The following is a 16185-nucleotide window of genomic DNA, read 5'->3' as shown; positions in this document are numbered from 1 at the left end:
GCAGCGGGAGGAGTTGGGACGGGGAGGGCGCACAGACTCTCGGGCTACGGTAACGGAGGACAGCATCGCTGTCGCAGGGCTGGGTGAAGTTAAAAGCGAGAGCCCGATCAGCTAATTCCTCAGGGTCTGCCTCGTTTTGCATAAATTCAAGTGCACGCGAGTGCCTTCGAAGAAACACGTGCTCAGTGAAACCAACCAAAGAAATTTCCGCGAGTGGACATGCCGGAAACATGTCCAGCACACAGCCTTTTCCCCATCTAGTTCTGTCTGAGTTAGTGGTTTTTTGAGCGGAAGAAATGCACAGGCAGTGACTGTGAATGCTGTTTAGCAAACTCCGATTTAAGAACAAATGCATAAGAAAGAGCGCTCCGCACACACTGATTTCTAGCTTGGTACATGAGGAAGAGGCCTGATGTGGCATCCAGCAGGGGGTAGTAGCGTCATATGATCGCCTGAGCCTCCTGCAACTAGTAGCCCAAAAATGAGCTTTATTAAGCTACAGCACTCAGGACTATTTACATAAAATAAATCAAGGGCAAGTGAGCTTAATAAAAACTTTTTTTTCTAATATACCAGTTAGCCACAGTGGTTCGCTGTGTAGGGTTGCTTGTTTTTGTTGCTAGGCAAAGACATAATGGCCACAGTATGAGTTTTAACAAGCAAGCCAAATGAAAACCCTAAAAGGCATAGCTTACTCACTGCAGTATGCTTAGCATATACATAGCCTAGTCTTAAATACACTCAGATTTACTTCATAGTACATGTGTGCCGAATTGGAGCCCTGCCTTCCCTGAAGATTTAAGACAGGTGACAATAACTAAAAGTATATAAAGTATGCATAACACATTCAAACACATCAGAAAACTGCACCCACATCTGAATGGCAGGATCTATTATCAGTCTAGACTGAAAGCAGTATTTTAAGGACAAGGATGAATGATTCCATATTGCGAAAAACTACATGTACCTGCTACGAACAGAGGTGAATGCAGCCTGACAGCAGGGGTGAGGAACTGGTGAGGCCCTTCAAATGTTATTGGATTCCCATTCCCATCATCCTCAGCCAGCATAGCCAGTGGAGAGGGCTCATGGGAACTGTAGTCAAACAATGCTCAGAGGACAATACTTCTTCATACCAGCTTTAAAGTTATTTTCACTGTGAGCTCTCTGATGATATTTCCCCCCTGACAGCTAAGGCCTCTTGGATGCCCTCTAATGGAACAAAGGCAGCACGACAGTTGTGGAAGTGCAACTGTGTGGGACAGACAGGCAGCAGGTTGGGTGGGAGCATTATTGTTAAATAGGAAAACTTTGCAAGGAAAGGGTTAAAGGCAGCCGTCTGTCTCTTTGCGATAGCTGAGACGCTAGACTATACAAAGGCTACCCCAGTCTTTGCAAATAAATAAATAAATAAATAAATAAATAAATAAGGGTTCTATTTTTATTTTAGCGAAATGCCTTCTCTGGGAAAAAAGGAGTGTTGAAATAGTAGTCCTGTTAATCATTTAGGTGATCCCCCACTAGAAGAGAATGTGGGGGCAGGGCTGGACAGGATCCCAGCCAAATCCTGTGCATGTAAATTTTGAAATAAGTCCCATTCGGTGGGACTTTGCTCTCAGCTAGGATCTCAGAAGGGGACGACAGAGGATGAGATGGTTGGACAGTGTTCTCGAAGCAACTAGCATGAGTTTGGCCAAACGGCGGGAGGCAGTGAAAGAGAGGCGTGCCTGGCGTGCTCTGGTCCATGGGGTCACGAAGTGTCGGACACCACTGAACAACTGAACAACAACAAGGATCTCAGCCTTGGCAAGTTTCTGTGTGGGCTTTAATTCGAGCCTGGTCCTAATTTTATCCAGTGAGCAAGCAGAGAGGTATTACGCTTCTAAGTATGTGTGTTTTAAAGTTGGAACCAAAAATACACAGAGTTAAAATCCCAAAGGGCTGTACTGGCATAATATATAAATATTGCATTTAGTAATAAACCAAGGAATAAAACATTCTGCATTTAGTTTACAGCACCTGGGAGGGTGTGCTCATGTGGAGTGCATTTCCTTTTATGCTATTTTCCCATCCAGTAACGGGGGATTCCTGCAGAGAACTGACGTGTTGTAGCTTTGAGCTCCCGGGGTCAGATTCCTTACACTTCACGGCTATCCAACATAGTGTTCTCAAACCTAAGCCAATTCACATTAATAGAACACTTTCATGTGATCCAGGGGGAAAGGGATCCACACACACAGGAGGAAAAGGCAGGGAGTGAAGGACGCTGTCAGATCAGGGGCACCGTTTTCGCTTTTTGATTGGAGGAAAACGAGGTAAGTAAATCCTAAATCACACTTCTGTAAATTATTTTTGACAACAGAAAGCTTAGAATAATTTTGTTAGCTGGGCTTTTGCAGAGTACAGTATTACAGGAAAATATGTCTTTTCCTCCTTACAGAAATGGTTTATAACCTTCAACTTGCAAAGTTGGGAAGGGGTGTTTCCTTTTTCAGCATTACAGGCTGAAGTTGTATGTGTAAAGATGCTTCTAGTGTCAATTGAGCATTCATTCTTATTTGTTTGTTTGTTGGGAGGCTTTGTCAAAGCAAGTTTCATTCCACACTTTCCAGTGCATTTATCCACTGTTTACCTTATTGCAAAAGGTCCGTTCTTTTGAGGAAGCACGTTTGTTGAGCAAGAGCCCCAACAGCTTCGTATACCTGAATTTCCAAAACAGTGACTGTCTGGAAACGCATTCAGAATTTTGAAGCCGCAATAGGGATGCCAGTTTGAGATTAAATGATGCAGATTAACCATCAAAGGTGTACTTTTCATAGATGTTTATTCTAGGATGTCATAACTTTGAAAATGATGCTTGCTGGCATTTATTTAATTGTTTTGCCATGTTTATGCAACACATTGATTTGATTTATCATACATTTCAGGTGTAAAAAGGAATGCATGGGATGTATCTGCTGCTTTCAATTATTCAAGCCTTATATTATACCAGCCTGGTGCTTGCCATATGTTTTGGACCACAACTCCCATCAGCCCTAGCTCCAGCTGGCTGAGGTTGATGGGAATTGTAGTCCAAAACATCTTGATGTTGCCAGATTGTTGAAGGCTGTTCTTTTCATCACCTTTCTCACCTGAATGACTTGATTAAAAACATCTGACACATTAAGATATGCCACTACATAGGGGCAGAATTTCAGCATCTGTGATCTGTTTCTGTTCTTTAAAGGGGTGGTAGGGGAAGGTGATTCACAGACAGGTGGCACTGACCCATTGCACCCTACAGAAATATTTATCTATTTAAAATATATATTTTTATAGATTATGCTTTTATTATTATTTTATTGGGTACCAACAGAGCACGCAGAGACTGTTTTCAAGTCATTGAATCATATACCTCCTGGCTGTAATGAAACCTTTAAGCAACTTACATTTATATTTTGATTTAAACCAAATTATAATAGCATAGGCTATTTGAACTACTGTGTATAGTATATATATGGAGCAACTATAAGAAAGAAAGTGTTTGGTCCAGTTTTATTATATTCACATTCCTGAACTCCTTTCTTCCAAGGAATTTAAGTTCATTACATATATTTACGTGCCAGGTGAAAACTTCCCTCTTCACCCAGGCATTTTACTAAGTAACCAATCTATGGCATTTTAAGATGTGAGGGTATTGTTTGTGATTTTGTTATGTATTTTTTATTTTTGTAATGAGAACTGCCATGTGATTCTCGGATGAAGGATGGTATATAAATTTCATAAATAACAACAACAAACAACAACAATAAACAAACAACAAATAAGTTGACCTGCATGCTTCTCTTCTTCTGTGCCTCATTTTATCTTCACAACAACCCTGTGAGGTAGGTTGAGCTGAGAGATACCGGTAATTGACTAGTTTGGGGACCACCTAGTGGGCTTCGTAGCTAATGGGGGGGATTGAGCCTGGATCTCTCTCTCTCTCTCTCTCTCTCTCTCTCTCTCTCTCTCTCTCTCTCTCTCTCTGTGCGTTTTAAGGATGAGATACATTATAGTTAACAATAATAGCAAACAAGTGGAAACTTCAATGAATTGTTGCTGTGTTGAATGTTCAGATTGACAGATAGGCATGCCCTTTTACAGCACACTCCACTCCATTACCCCTTCTGGTTGGACCAATGCGGGAAGACAGTTCTAGACTAGATGGGCCTTTGGTTTGATCCAGCAGGGCTCTTATTAGGTCAATGAATTGGGTAGCAACCAGTTTAAACAGAACTTTGAACTGGATTAAATGTGAATATTTGAAGTGTGCAATTGACAAGGACTCCAAATGTTTGGTATTGCAAAGTATTTACTACAACCATTCTGTAACTAAAATTTTAATTTAACAAGTAACAAGTTCATAAGTTTATTGTTCTAGCAAAAGGCTATGACAAACTTGTAACAATAGTATTAATAAAATAATACAAAACATACATCAATAAAATAAGCCAACATCCATGATGAAAGAGAGAAAGGGTACCGAGGAAACCAACAAGCTTAAGTCTAGCCTGATTTCAGATTAAGCCTCTGAATTACCAAAACAATTTGTTGCAATTTTATCGAACTCCTTTTTCTGCGTTACAAAGCTAATATACCGGTAGTCACTTAAAAGAAATCAAACCATTTATAGTGTACCCATGTGTTTCTGTGAACAAAGGTTTCAGAAAGTGATCTCTTTTTCTCTATATAAGTGGCAGGCTAACAGATAATGAGTGATGTCTTCCACTTCAGGTTGGCAACAAATACAAAGTCTGTCTGCGTATAGGACCTTGTAACAGCAGCCATCCAGGACTAGAGTGGGCCTCACTTGGAAACACAGTTCAATAAAGGCATTTCTTAAGGAAATTGGTGAGAATTTAGCCAGATAACTAGCTGTAGAATGCTCTGTTCTCAGGAGTGAATACCAAGATGGAAATTGGGTATTTCTCATTGGTTGCAGGTCCCTGCTGGATTCTATCCAGAAGAGCCAATCATTTATTTGACACTTCTTCTTGGTCAATGCAGACCACAGTTATGGAAAATAATACTTGTCTAAAGCATCTTGACAAGCTGCTTTCCAAAGCTGGTTATCATCCAATTCCATATAGCACAGCACAGGAAAATGCTCAATTGGCTTAGCAGAAATTCTTTTAATATACTTTAACAGAGTGCAATCTGTTCTTGCCTTAATTGTTGGCCACCTGGATTCTGTACAAAGAAGAGCTGCTGATATTCCTGATGGCAGAGAGAATAGCTTCTGAAAAAAAATATTCTGCAAAGTTTCCAAAATTTTAATGGCGTTCAAATCAGAGGCCTGAAATCGAATCAGATTTCAACATCATCACAGAAATGTACTACAGTATTTTGCTTGCTACTTGCACCTAAATAGTCAATAGGACAAGGAAGTTGAGATGTCCATTTTCTCCTAGTCATAAGGACTGGATGTCAAAATCATGGGAAGTTATGGTTTGCATTATGTAGGTTTTGTTTTTGTTTTGTTTTTCACAAAAGAGCTAATTCTAAGGTGGAATTGGAGCAGTGTTGAGGCGATGAATACACCCACTGCTGTAAAGTTTTGTACTAAAGCTATACACGAATGACAAACTCCCTTTTCTTTCTTTTTGGAATCTGCATGCTGAGCTGTCGCTTTGAGAGAAAAAGAACATTAGGCATCACGGCACGTTTACACGCTCAGCAGGTCTGAAACATCACACAAGTACATTCTTGGACTAATTAAATTTTTCATACTGCATGGTGCATGTTAGGACTTGACAAGCACATTTGCCACGCTCAGGTTTTGGACTGAGTACAGTGGGAAACAGAAGTCAAGATTTTATCCTATGTTTTCTGCGAGACTTGACCACCCCGGTTTAGGAACATGGGAGGGATCCAATATAAAAGCTGCATGCACACAGTTGTTGTTGTTTTTTGTAAGTATTTGGAACAGGTTGCTGCATGGGAAACCAAATAAAACGACGTGTCTAGCTCTGCATATGTTATCTCCAGTGGTGAATGAGTTTCTCTTTCAACAGTATCTTATTGCACATTCATGTATTTGGAGAAACACATGTGGACTTGAAGAGAGGAGGGAGATGGTATGTAAGTCCTGGGTGTGTTGGCTCCATGTTTGTCTTCTGGGTGTTTAATGTGAAGGTCTGGACGGGTAACCACATTCAACTGAATGCTTCCCTCCAGTTGGAAACCTAAAATAAGAAGCTGTGATATCCTGAGTCAGACCATTGGACTGTCTAGTTCAATACTGTATTGTCTACACTGACTGGCAGGGCTTTAGATGGGGAATCTTTCTCAGCCCTGTCTGGAGATGCTGGAGATTGAATCTGGGACCTTCTGCATTCAATATGGATAATCTTCCACTGAGTTGTGGCCCTTCCCTAAACTCCCCCAGGGTTCCTAATCTGAGGAAGGCATTCAAGTGCAGACCTTGGCACTGAATGTAGGACATCTGCTATGGAGCTGACATACACTGGGATGTTGGAAAAGGGTGGAGCTTTCATGTATATTTCCACCTCCCTTTTAAACTAAAAATGTATATATACCTTGAATACAGAGGTAGGGCATTGGTGTCAGTAAACTGGGCATGTCAATTTTTTAAAAGGTTTCCTTAAAACTTTTTAATGCCCACTTCATCAAAACTGATTCCATAATAGTTTGCAAGGCTTTATATACACACGAACTTGCCATTGCCGTGGCCAAGTGGTAGGCATGCTTGCGTAGACTCACCCCCTCATTACAAGGTGGATCGAATGGGGAACTGCAGCCATTTTTGTAGCATGAAGTGCACACTGGGAAATAATGTAAATGGAACAGTTACAAATCAGTGGAAGTGAAGTAGTCAGTGCAGATGGTTTGAGTTATCTTATTACGCGAGGCAAATATTATAGAAAAGGGGAAATGTATTGGAAAAAGCTGTCTGCAAAACATCCCGACTGGTTTATCGCTCACTGTTTCCAAGTCCTTCCCAACTCACAGGCTGATGACTACATTTAACCACTTTCTTTATTAGACTAGTTACTGTTACCCACAGATCTGGAATATTATGCAGTTGTGCTGAGCCAAAATCCACCATTGAGTTAAAGTTGTATGAAAACCTGTGGTCAACATTTGTTTTTGTCAGAAGCTTGAGTTATTTGAAAAGGACAAGAATCCTTGTTTATTGAAGGGAGAGGTAATCATGGTGATATTTCCAATGTCAAGGAAAATTCATGTTCCATTCAAATCAGCTTCAAAATTGGCTAAACTTAGTTTGCAATGTTATTAAAGACGAAATACATCCAGTAGCTCACAGATGGCATTCTGACCACAGCAGCAGTCAACATTTCTGTTGATGTAAATATAAAATCAGCCTCTTCAAAAAGAAAAAAGCTGCAAGCTTTTCAAAAAAGCATAAAGTAATACAAAGTTGCACCAGGTATTTTTGTTATGCCCAGCATCTCCTGATTTACACCAGCTGTCTCAGCAGACACAACAGAAGCATCTAGATTGTGGTGGCACATAGACCATGCACACAGGGCCTTGAAGTTTGGAAATGGGACCTTTCCAGTTAGCCCCAAAACTGCAATGCACCAGGCTTGACTCTTTTGGTACTACAGATTTGTCTGCAATGCTGACAGGAAGGGGCAAGTGGGAGAGTATCATGGCAAATGCATGTAGCCCATGGAGATTTGGGTGTGTACTGGAGAATCTTATTCAGAACTGCCAGGCAGTTGCTGTCTTAGCATTTCTAGAAAGGAAAATATGTAGGCCTGTCCCGTTCATTTGAAGTTATCTACAGAAAGGGGACACAGGTGGCGCTGTGGGTTAAACCACAGAGCATAGGGCTTGCCAATCAGAAGGTCAGTGGTTCGAATCCCTGCGACGGGGTGAGCCCCCATTGCTCAGTTCCTGCCCCTGCCAACCTAGCAGTTCGAAAGCACATCAAAGTGCAAGTAGGTATCGCTCCAGTGGGAAGGTAAACAGCAGGGGTGGCCAACTCCCAAGAGACTGCGATCTACTCACAGAGTTAAAAACTGGCAGTGATCTACCCCCTTTTGGGGGGGGTTCAGGTCAAAGTTGTTGAGCTTCTTTTAGGAAGGCCCATTCTTTAGGGGTTCGGGTCAAAGATGCTGAGCTTGTTTGATGGAGGAGGAAAGCACCACTTTTTTGGGGTGCAGGGCAAAAATGTTGAGCTTTTTTAGTGGAGCCAAAGTTGTTGAGCTTCTTTGGGGGGAGCCAGTGATCTACCACAAGACGTCCAGTGATCTACTGGTAGATCATGATCTACCTGTTGGACATGCCTGGTAAACAGCATTTCCATGCACTGGTCTGGTTCGCCAGAAGCGGCTTAGTCATGCTGGCCACATGACCTGGAAGCTGTACACTGGCTCCCTCGGCCTATAGAGCAAGATGAGTGCCACAACCCCAGAGTCGTCTGCGACTGGACCTAATGGTCAGGGGTCCCTTTACCTTTACAGAAAGGTAGCAGCCACCTTTGTGACACTTCATTTCTCCCCAGTGAGGTGCATGCTCAGCTTTCTTTGCATTTATCACTTTAGCGCCAATGTAGGGGCCTCTCCATATGCCCTTTTTATTGTTCATTCATGATTATTTGTGCTCATGATGGTATTGGGGCAGTAAACATCACCCTGCTCTCAATGTTGTTTGCACCTGCACGGCAGTCTGCATTCTTTCCACATAACTTCCTGCTGAAATCCTGCAGTGTTTTATACTACAAACATTATTAGGTGGTTGTTGTTGTTTGGTCCTGCTTTTGCTGTGCTACAGCCCAAGAATAACCCTCTAGATAGCAACAATGCAGGCAAGTTATTTTTATTTATTTTACTTACAAAAGTATTTCTATACCACCATATTATAAGCTATCAAGGTGATGCAAACTGTTAAAACCTAAAACATCATTTGGAAAAAAATACAGATGATCATTAAGGTCTCAGGGAAGCATTCAAGAACAACTAATAAAGAGGAATATAAATCCAATATAAATCCACCACTAGCACACTGCTATAGCACCAATGACATGTTGCAGAATACCGGGTACTCAAAATATGCAACAAACAAACACCAGTCTGGAGGAGCCAAACACAAAGAAAAGGAACTGTGTAAAAAATGAAGCGACAACACAACACCGAAACCCCTACCCTTGTCCCAGGATTATGCATAGATTGGCCTCAGCTCTGCAAAGAGTTACAGACTCCAAGTCTTACTTGCAAATTGGGGTTCTATGTGTGTGGATATTTTTAGGATCAGAGCCGATGAGTCTGGCCAACCTTTGGCTTTCCTCCAGATCAAAACAGTGAGGTCTGGGGGATAGGGTTTCTGTATTTCCAAATACCAGTTCCTCTGCAGAAGAGTATATGTTATTGAGAGGAAATATTCCTGGACATTCTGGACGGTAACTGGCAGACGGGAGTTGCAGCAGTTCCTGCCAAAACATAAAATTTTACAATGCAAGTTCCTTAGGTGAGTGTTGCTGGAAAGGCCCATCAAGTACAGTTTTGTGTTCTCACAGTGGGCTCACCAAATACCTTTGGGAAACCCATCAACTGGATGTGACACGCTTCCCCAATCTGGATGCTTCCCATCCAGATCTCCGCCATGGGTGCATTTGGTATTGTTTTTAAACATATTTGTGGTTACTTTCTGTGTTGCTTTTTAACTGTTTCCATAGATTTGTGTACATTTTGTACATCACCCCGAGGCATGTCTGGAAGGCAGTAGTTAAATGAGTGCAATAGTTTTCACCTGCTTGTAACCCCCAGACGCTGGTATTCAGAGACATGCCAGTCTGATAGTGAAGTAGCGCAAAGAAAGTACATGGTCATTTGTTCCAGTGTTAAGATACCCACCCAGCGCCGGATTTAGGGCAGTTCCCCTGCATAGGGAACCAAGTCGAGGGTGTGCAAAATAGTAACAGTAATAGTAGTACAGTAGTAGTAATAATAATAACAACAAACTATATTTATATGGGTAAATATACAGGTAAACTGTACCAAAAGGAATTATTGTGAAAATAAGAAATATTTGGAAGGGCCGTGCCAAATTTTGTCCTCACTGTGCCATATTACCAAAGTCCACCTCTGAACCTACCCACCCTAACAAGGTCGTTTCAGGTTAGGGATGAGCTTCTGTTTGGGTGTGGGAAGGCAGGTGAAGAAAGCAGGAGGGAGAACAGCAGGGTCTCCTTCTGATCTAAAAGCAGCACATCCAGTGTGGATGTGAGAGCAATAGGATACAGCATCTGGAAATAATATACTCTCACGCTCACCCCATGTCTCTGATAAGTGAGAAATTCTGGGGGCACAGCCGTTACCTGGCTTCTGTTTTTCTTTGAAAGGAGGTCACCAGAGGCTTATGCCCCCCTTTTTTGTAACAGTTGGATTTATTTACAAAGGTACAGGCTGAGCATAGGTGGAGGCACATATTAAAGACAAGTCACAGTCAGCCAAAGTCCAGAGTGCCCCACATTGGGCAGATAGCATCATTTCTGAGATGGCAAATTTTACAGAGCAGATTTCCTAAAGAGAAGGTCTAAGGAGAATATTCCATATCTTTCCTCACAGCTCCTGTTTAAAAAACTTATAACCTTATTGCCAGTAATATTTACAAGATAATTGAGTCCTATCCTTCTGCAACAAAATGCAAAGCTACATATTGGCCCTCTGGCCTTCAAGTTCCCTAAAGTGTTTGCAAGTGTAGTGAAGTCTCACTGGGTATTGCACAAGCACCTTTAAATATAAGTGTCCCTAGATCCTGAAAACAGATCGCCTCACGCTGTGTCGGGGGGGGGGGGTTGTTTTAGTGACTGGAAAATGATCACATCAGGTATAAATAGTGCCAGAGCCAGGCTGGCAAAGCAAATGTGTTGCTCAACTTTAGCTCTCTCATTAGGAGAAGCAGATTAGGTTGGGTGTTTGTTTGAAGCATTGAGGGATTATGACATCTGGGGCAACAGAACCTGGTTTTGTTTATTCCCTTCTCAACAGCCAAGCAGAAGGGCCTGCTGGAGCTCCCTTCCATAGCCTCATGATCCAGTTAGAAAGCATGATAATATGGTTTAGCAACTGGCCTTAATCACTAGGTCACAATGCAACTGAGACACTTGGTTCGTTAAGTGACTTTGTGTTCCTTCCAGGGGGAGTCTTTTCCTGCTTAGGCTTACTGGAGTTGTACCACAGCAATCAAGTGGAAATAGATGCTTGTGTAAAAATAGACCCAGAAGCTAATTAGCGCCACCTTTTTACTTTATTTCTTTTATTATTTTAAGTAAGCCTGGATTCCAGCTTACATCATCCTCAACCATTGGGTATGCTGGCTGGGACTGATGGGAGTTGGAGTCCAATGATACTTGGAGAGAAACACAAGTTGCTCTACTCTTGCTTTTCACGGCTTCAAATGTACTGACGTAACTGCTGTTCAGGGTTGGCCCAATACATTTTGCTGCATGTGGGGAAGGGCAAGCTGGCACTCTCTCCATTCTACATAGAGAAGCCAACCAGATTAGTACTGTTGAATTGTGCATTGACAATGACACCATCCTCCTCTGCACCTGAGGACAGCAGGCTAGCTTATAGAGCACACATGGTAGTCTGCATGGTGCACACAGCTCCGTTCTCTAATACAGCCCCACCTGCTCCGTTCTCTAATACAGCCCCACCTGCCTGAGGCAGCTGCTTCACTCTGTCAGATGGTAGAGATGGTCCTGCAGCTGTTTTGAAAACAGATCTTTGTGTGTCAGTCACTGACTGCTTGTTTACACTCAAAAGAGCAGCCTCCAACAGCTATCATTGCCTCTGATTGAGATTCTCTCTGTGACTTAGGAGTTACTTGTCCAACTGCGGATCCATGATGGAGGTGGGGAAACATATGAATGACTCATCCACATGGTGGGGCCAATCTTATGGGTCGTTCCCATGGAAATGACAGGAGGAGCTGTGTCCTTTACAGGTTATCTGAGCTGCATGGGAACCACTTTTTTTTCCAGAGAGGCTCCCACTGTGCTTGGAAGTTCATTTTAAATGGGGCAACCACGTGGGCCTTTTATATAGAAGTTGCAGCCCGGATGGTAGGCTCCAAGTAACCTATAAAAAGCCCTGCAGATTATTTGAGAGAGAGCTATATGCATGGTTGACACATACATCAAAATGAGGTGGATATAAACTGGCAGACTTCTGTGATAGTAGAGTGAACTGAACCACTTCAGACTGCAGATGGGGAAATCGGATTTTGTAACACTTCCTCTTCCAACTGTGTGCATATGACAGTCACAGCTGCAACTTGGGATAACACTCTGTGCATCTGATGAAGAGGATTGTTGTCCATGAAAGCATCTGCCCTAATAGTTATGTTAGTCCTTAAGACTCTTCACCATTTTGCTGCAAGAGACTGACATGTCCATCGCTCCGGAAACCCATATAGACAGTTCCTACAATACTCCACTCAGGAAGGGAGGTGCTCATTCTATGAGATACTTGCTGTTTTATTTCTAGGTGTTGTGCTACCATTTCTGGAACAGAGTCTCCTTAAAAGCACTGGCAGCAGTATAGCTCTGCTGTGTATATACAAGTTGCCCAGAATACTGGTGCAAACAAGGTAATAATCCTTCGGCCAGAAATCCTGTTTAGGCAACAATTCGGTACAGGGTTTGGTGCATCTCCTGAACCTGATGGTTTCAGTGGGTTTGGGTGTGTCTAAATCTGTATAGAAACAGGCTGAATATCTTCCTATTGTGCTAACATGCCACAGCACTGTGCAGAATTATGTTAAGCACTGGACCTTGAAGTCTGCCTAGGAGTTGGTAGTTTTATGCAAGCAGGCTCTGCCAAGCAATCTCTTGTAGTCATTGGAGCTGACATTAAGGGTTAATAAGAACTATTAACTCATAGCGTAAACAGGTGCCATGCTTCTTGCATCACCTCATTTCAAAGAGTTTCTGTCTGTGCGACTCCACCTATCAAATATGAATCACTGGGAAATTATTCCCAGCACAGACGGTCATATCGGCAGTTGACAGCAGCAAGCTCTCTGAAGATAGCAGGGAAAACAAACAGGCCAAAGGGAAACTCTGAATTCATTCATACACACACACACACACACACACACACACACAAATTCATTCTTGATCTTATGTACCTGCCCATCTGAAGCAAAAATAGGGTTCCCACTTATTTTACTGCCTGTGTTTCACATGGTGAGGCTTGACTTCACATTTGCCTGGCAGCTGAAGCTCAACCTGATATGGTTTGGTTCACTCCCAGTACTGCTTCCTCACTTGTACTTGCCCTTCAACCATGCTTGTTGGAGGGTAGTTCACTTCCTCGTAAAAGTGGCAGGTTACCGATATGTAAACCCCCCCCCCCCATGCAGCAGTATCTGAGGCAGCTGTTCCTAGTCCCCTTGTCCGCACCTGTACCCCGCATGCCATAATAAGCAGTATTTCAGATGTGTGGGCTGTGCATTATTCACTGTAGACATTTTGATGTGATGGAAGTGTTAGTTTCTCCAGGGCTATGTCCAATGCTGTCTGTTGCTGCTGGAGTACCAAAGCAAGAACGTGATGGATATAGGCAAAGTGACAGCAGTGGATACAACCAAAGTGATGGCTGGGGTAACCCAGTCAGATGGGTGGGGTATTATCTATCTATTATCTCTCTATATCTATCTATCATCTATCTATCTATCTATCTATCTATCTATCTATCTATCTATCTATCTATCTATCTTGGTACCTCTGGTTACGTACTTAATTCATTCTGGAGGTCTGTTCTTAACCTGAAACTGTTCTTAACCTGAAGCACCACTTTAGCTAATGGGACCTCCCGCTGCTGCTGCGCTGCCAGAGTACGATTTCTGTTCTTATCCTGAAGCAAAGTTCTTAACCTGAAGCGTTATTTCTGGATTAGCGGAGTATGTAACCTGAAGCGTATGTAACCTGAGGTACCACTCCATCTATCTATCTTTCTATCCTTTTTATGAAGGATGCTATGAAAATACTTTACATAATAAACAAAAAAGTTTTCCTTATGTTTTCTTATGCAGTATTTTTAAATGTAAGCTGAGAGTCCTGAGATGGTAATAAAGTGTTTGTGAATGTTGCAGTGTGTGTGTGGTGATATCCACAAAGAGCCCGCAGGTCGTATGTGGCTTGGCCCTCTAAATGAGATGGGAAAGCAGAGGAAGGTAACCAAATTTTCCATTTTCTGATATAAGCTGCAATGTCTGTCTTCAACTCCATATCCTCAGGGATCTGTCTCTCCCTCTTAAGTAGCACTTATCGAGTGAATGTGGGGAACTGACTGGTTCTGCTCTGTACCTGGGGTGGAGTCAAAGTTATTTGTTCAACTGGTTATGCTTACCGGTAATTCAAGGTGGGTCATTTAAAAGAGAGCCAGATTCATGTGATTCGGAGGAGAGGAAGGCAGAGGAGGAAAACAAAGGTGGAGACTGGTGAGGTGTGCAGCTGGAAAGTGTGAGCTGCCAAAGACCTTTGCTGAAGTGCCAGAAGGGGGGTCAGAGGGACAACAAAAACAATTATCCTGGAATGTAAGTGTGCTAAGAATTTCTTCCTATTTGTCTTTTTGTTTCTCACAACAAAGAGATGTCTAAGTTTCTGACGGGGCCAGGTTTACATGAGCACTATGTTCTAAAATACAGTTGAGCTGAAACTGTATTTTAAAACAGCATGCTTTGAAAGTATGCTATCTAGGAATAACAATGAAAAGCACAAATGAAATTTACTGGTTGGGTTTAGTTATTTCTTTAAAAAAAATCATTATGGAAATGTCACTCATTTGTGATCTTGTAATCTCTCAATGAAGAGAATTGTGTTTTAATTAAGAGTCTAGTGAAAAATGTATTCATGTTTGGACAGGGATATTTTCAGTGGCGGTTTATACTGAGATATTCCTTATGAATTGCGTACGAGGGGGAATTACATAGCTAGGTAAAGCATCCATGTGGTGTGGTGTGTTGGCTGCCTCATATTGTCTCTGGGGTCTACCTTTTTCTTGAGTTAAGAATTCCAGTGGTGGAACCAGAGAAAGGGGAGGTGTTGCTGGGAGAGACCCATGTGAACTGAGCAGCTCTAGAGGAGGAATGTTGGAGGGTATTGTGCTTAAGTAAAAGTTGTATGAACAGTGATGACTTTATGGTCTGTGTGGCCCTGTGTGCATCCCTTTTGTGTGTGTGTGTGTGTGTGTGTGTGTGTGCATGATCCTATTCATTCACCTAAATAAATACAAATGCTTCAAAACAAGAGGCTGTGTGAGGAGAGGATAGCAATATTTCTGTGCTCCCCTCTCCCAGACAACTTGGAAACTCTATGCTGTTGGCTTGGTAGGAGGGAAAGTTGATGATAATGATAATGCCTGTGGAAATGAGTGCCCCCACCCAGAAAAAAAACCATGTTACTAATTATGATGCTAATTATGATGATGATTAAGCTTCTGTACTGCCCCACCTGCAAACAACTTGAAGCAGTCTAGGAACATAAGACCATAATAACGATGATGCCTCTGTATTGGTCTCTCTCCCACCCCACTCCCATCCCAAATTTCAGAGCACTCCCTGCTATAAGGCATGCGGGAGAGACTAGAAATGTTTGCCATTTTCCCCTTGCCATCATATTCAACTGAGGCCCCTCTCAAGTAGCTGCCTGCTCCACATGCCAGCAGGCAGCAAAACAAAAACAGCATTAATGGGATAATTATTATTGTAGTTCCTTCAACTCACCCACTGCCATTTTTTAAATAAAAAAACCCCTCATAATTAGTGACAGGCAATTCCTGCGATTTCCCCCACTCCAATACACACATTAAAGTAGCTGCCTGACTACTGCTCCACATGACTGCAAAACAAAACAAACAGAGCAGTAAGTGGGTTGATCACAACTCCGTGCACAAAGATACACACACACACACACACACACACACTTCCCCAAAACTGCTTCATGGCCAGAGCAGCTGCCTGCTGCCTGCTCCACCAGGCCAATGGGCAGCAAAGAGAGTGCCTACAGATATGACACTTCTGAGCTCTCCCCTTTCAAAAAGTCCTTCTGTGGGCAGCCAAAGCAGAGGAGGAGGAATGGCCTCAGCAGTACACCCATCCTCAATATCCCCCAAGAACCCGTCCTATCTCTCCTCTCCATCTGTGTCCCACAACAACTGTCCACAC

At 42.5% G+C, this 16185-nt stretch overlaps 1 protein-coding gene across 9 annotated transcripts in view; it reads left to right on the top strand.

The window, feature by feature from the left end:
• The first annotated feature begins 2095 nt into the window (after nucleotides 1–2095).
• TACC2 (transforming acidic coiled-coil containing protein 2) overlaps nucleotides 2096–16185 on the top strand; it is a 161784-nt gene continuing 147694 nt past the window's right edge. For 4 of the 9 annotated variants that reach the window (XM_033149500.1, XM_033149504.1, XM_033149501.1 and 1 more), the window contains exons 1-2: nucleotides 2098–2315; nucleotides 14382–14556. The gene's annotated coding sequence lies outside the window, so the exon portion shown is untranslated. Of the gene's footprint in view, nucleotides 2316–14381; nucleotides 14557–16185 lie in introns of all 9 variants that reach the window. The other 5 variants (XM_033149502.1, XM_033149499.1, XM_033149503.1 and 2 more) reach the window with 4 other exon arrangements.

This window comes from Lacerta agilis, chromosome 5 (genome assembly GCF_009819535.1).
Source record: "Lacerta agilis isolate rLacAgi1 chromosome 5, rLacAgi1.pri, whole genome shotgun sequence".
NCBI lineage: Eukaryota > Metazoa > Chordata > Lepidosauria > Squamata > Lacertidae > Lacerta > Lacerta agilis.
Note: the sequence above shows the minus strand (reverse complement) of the source record. Positions and strands in the feature narration are given on the sequence as shown.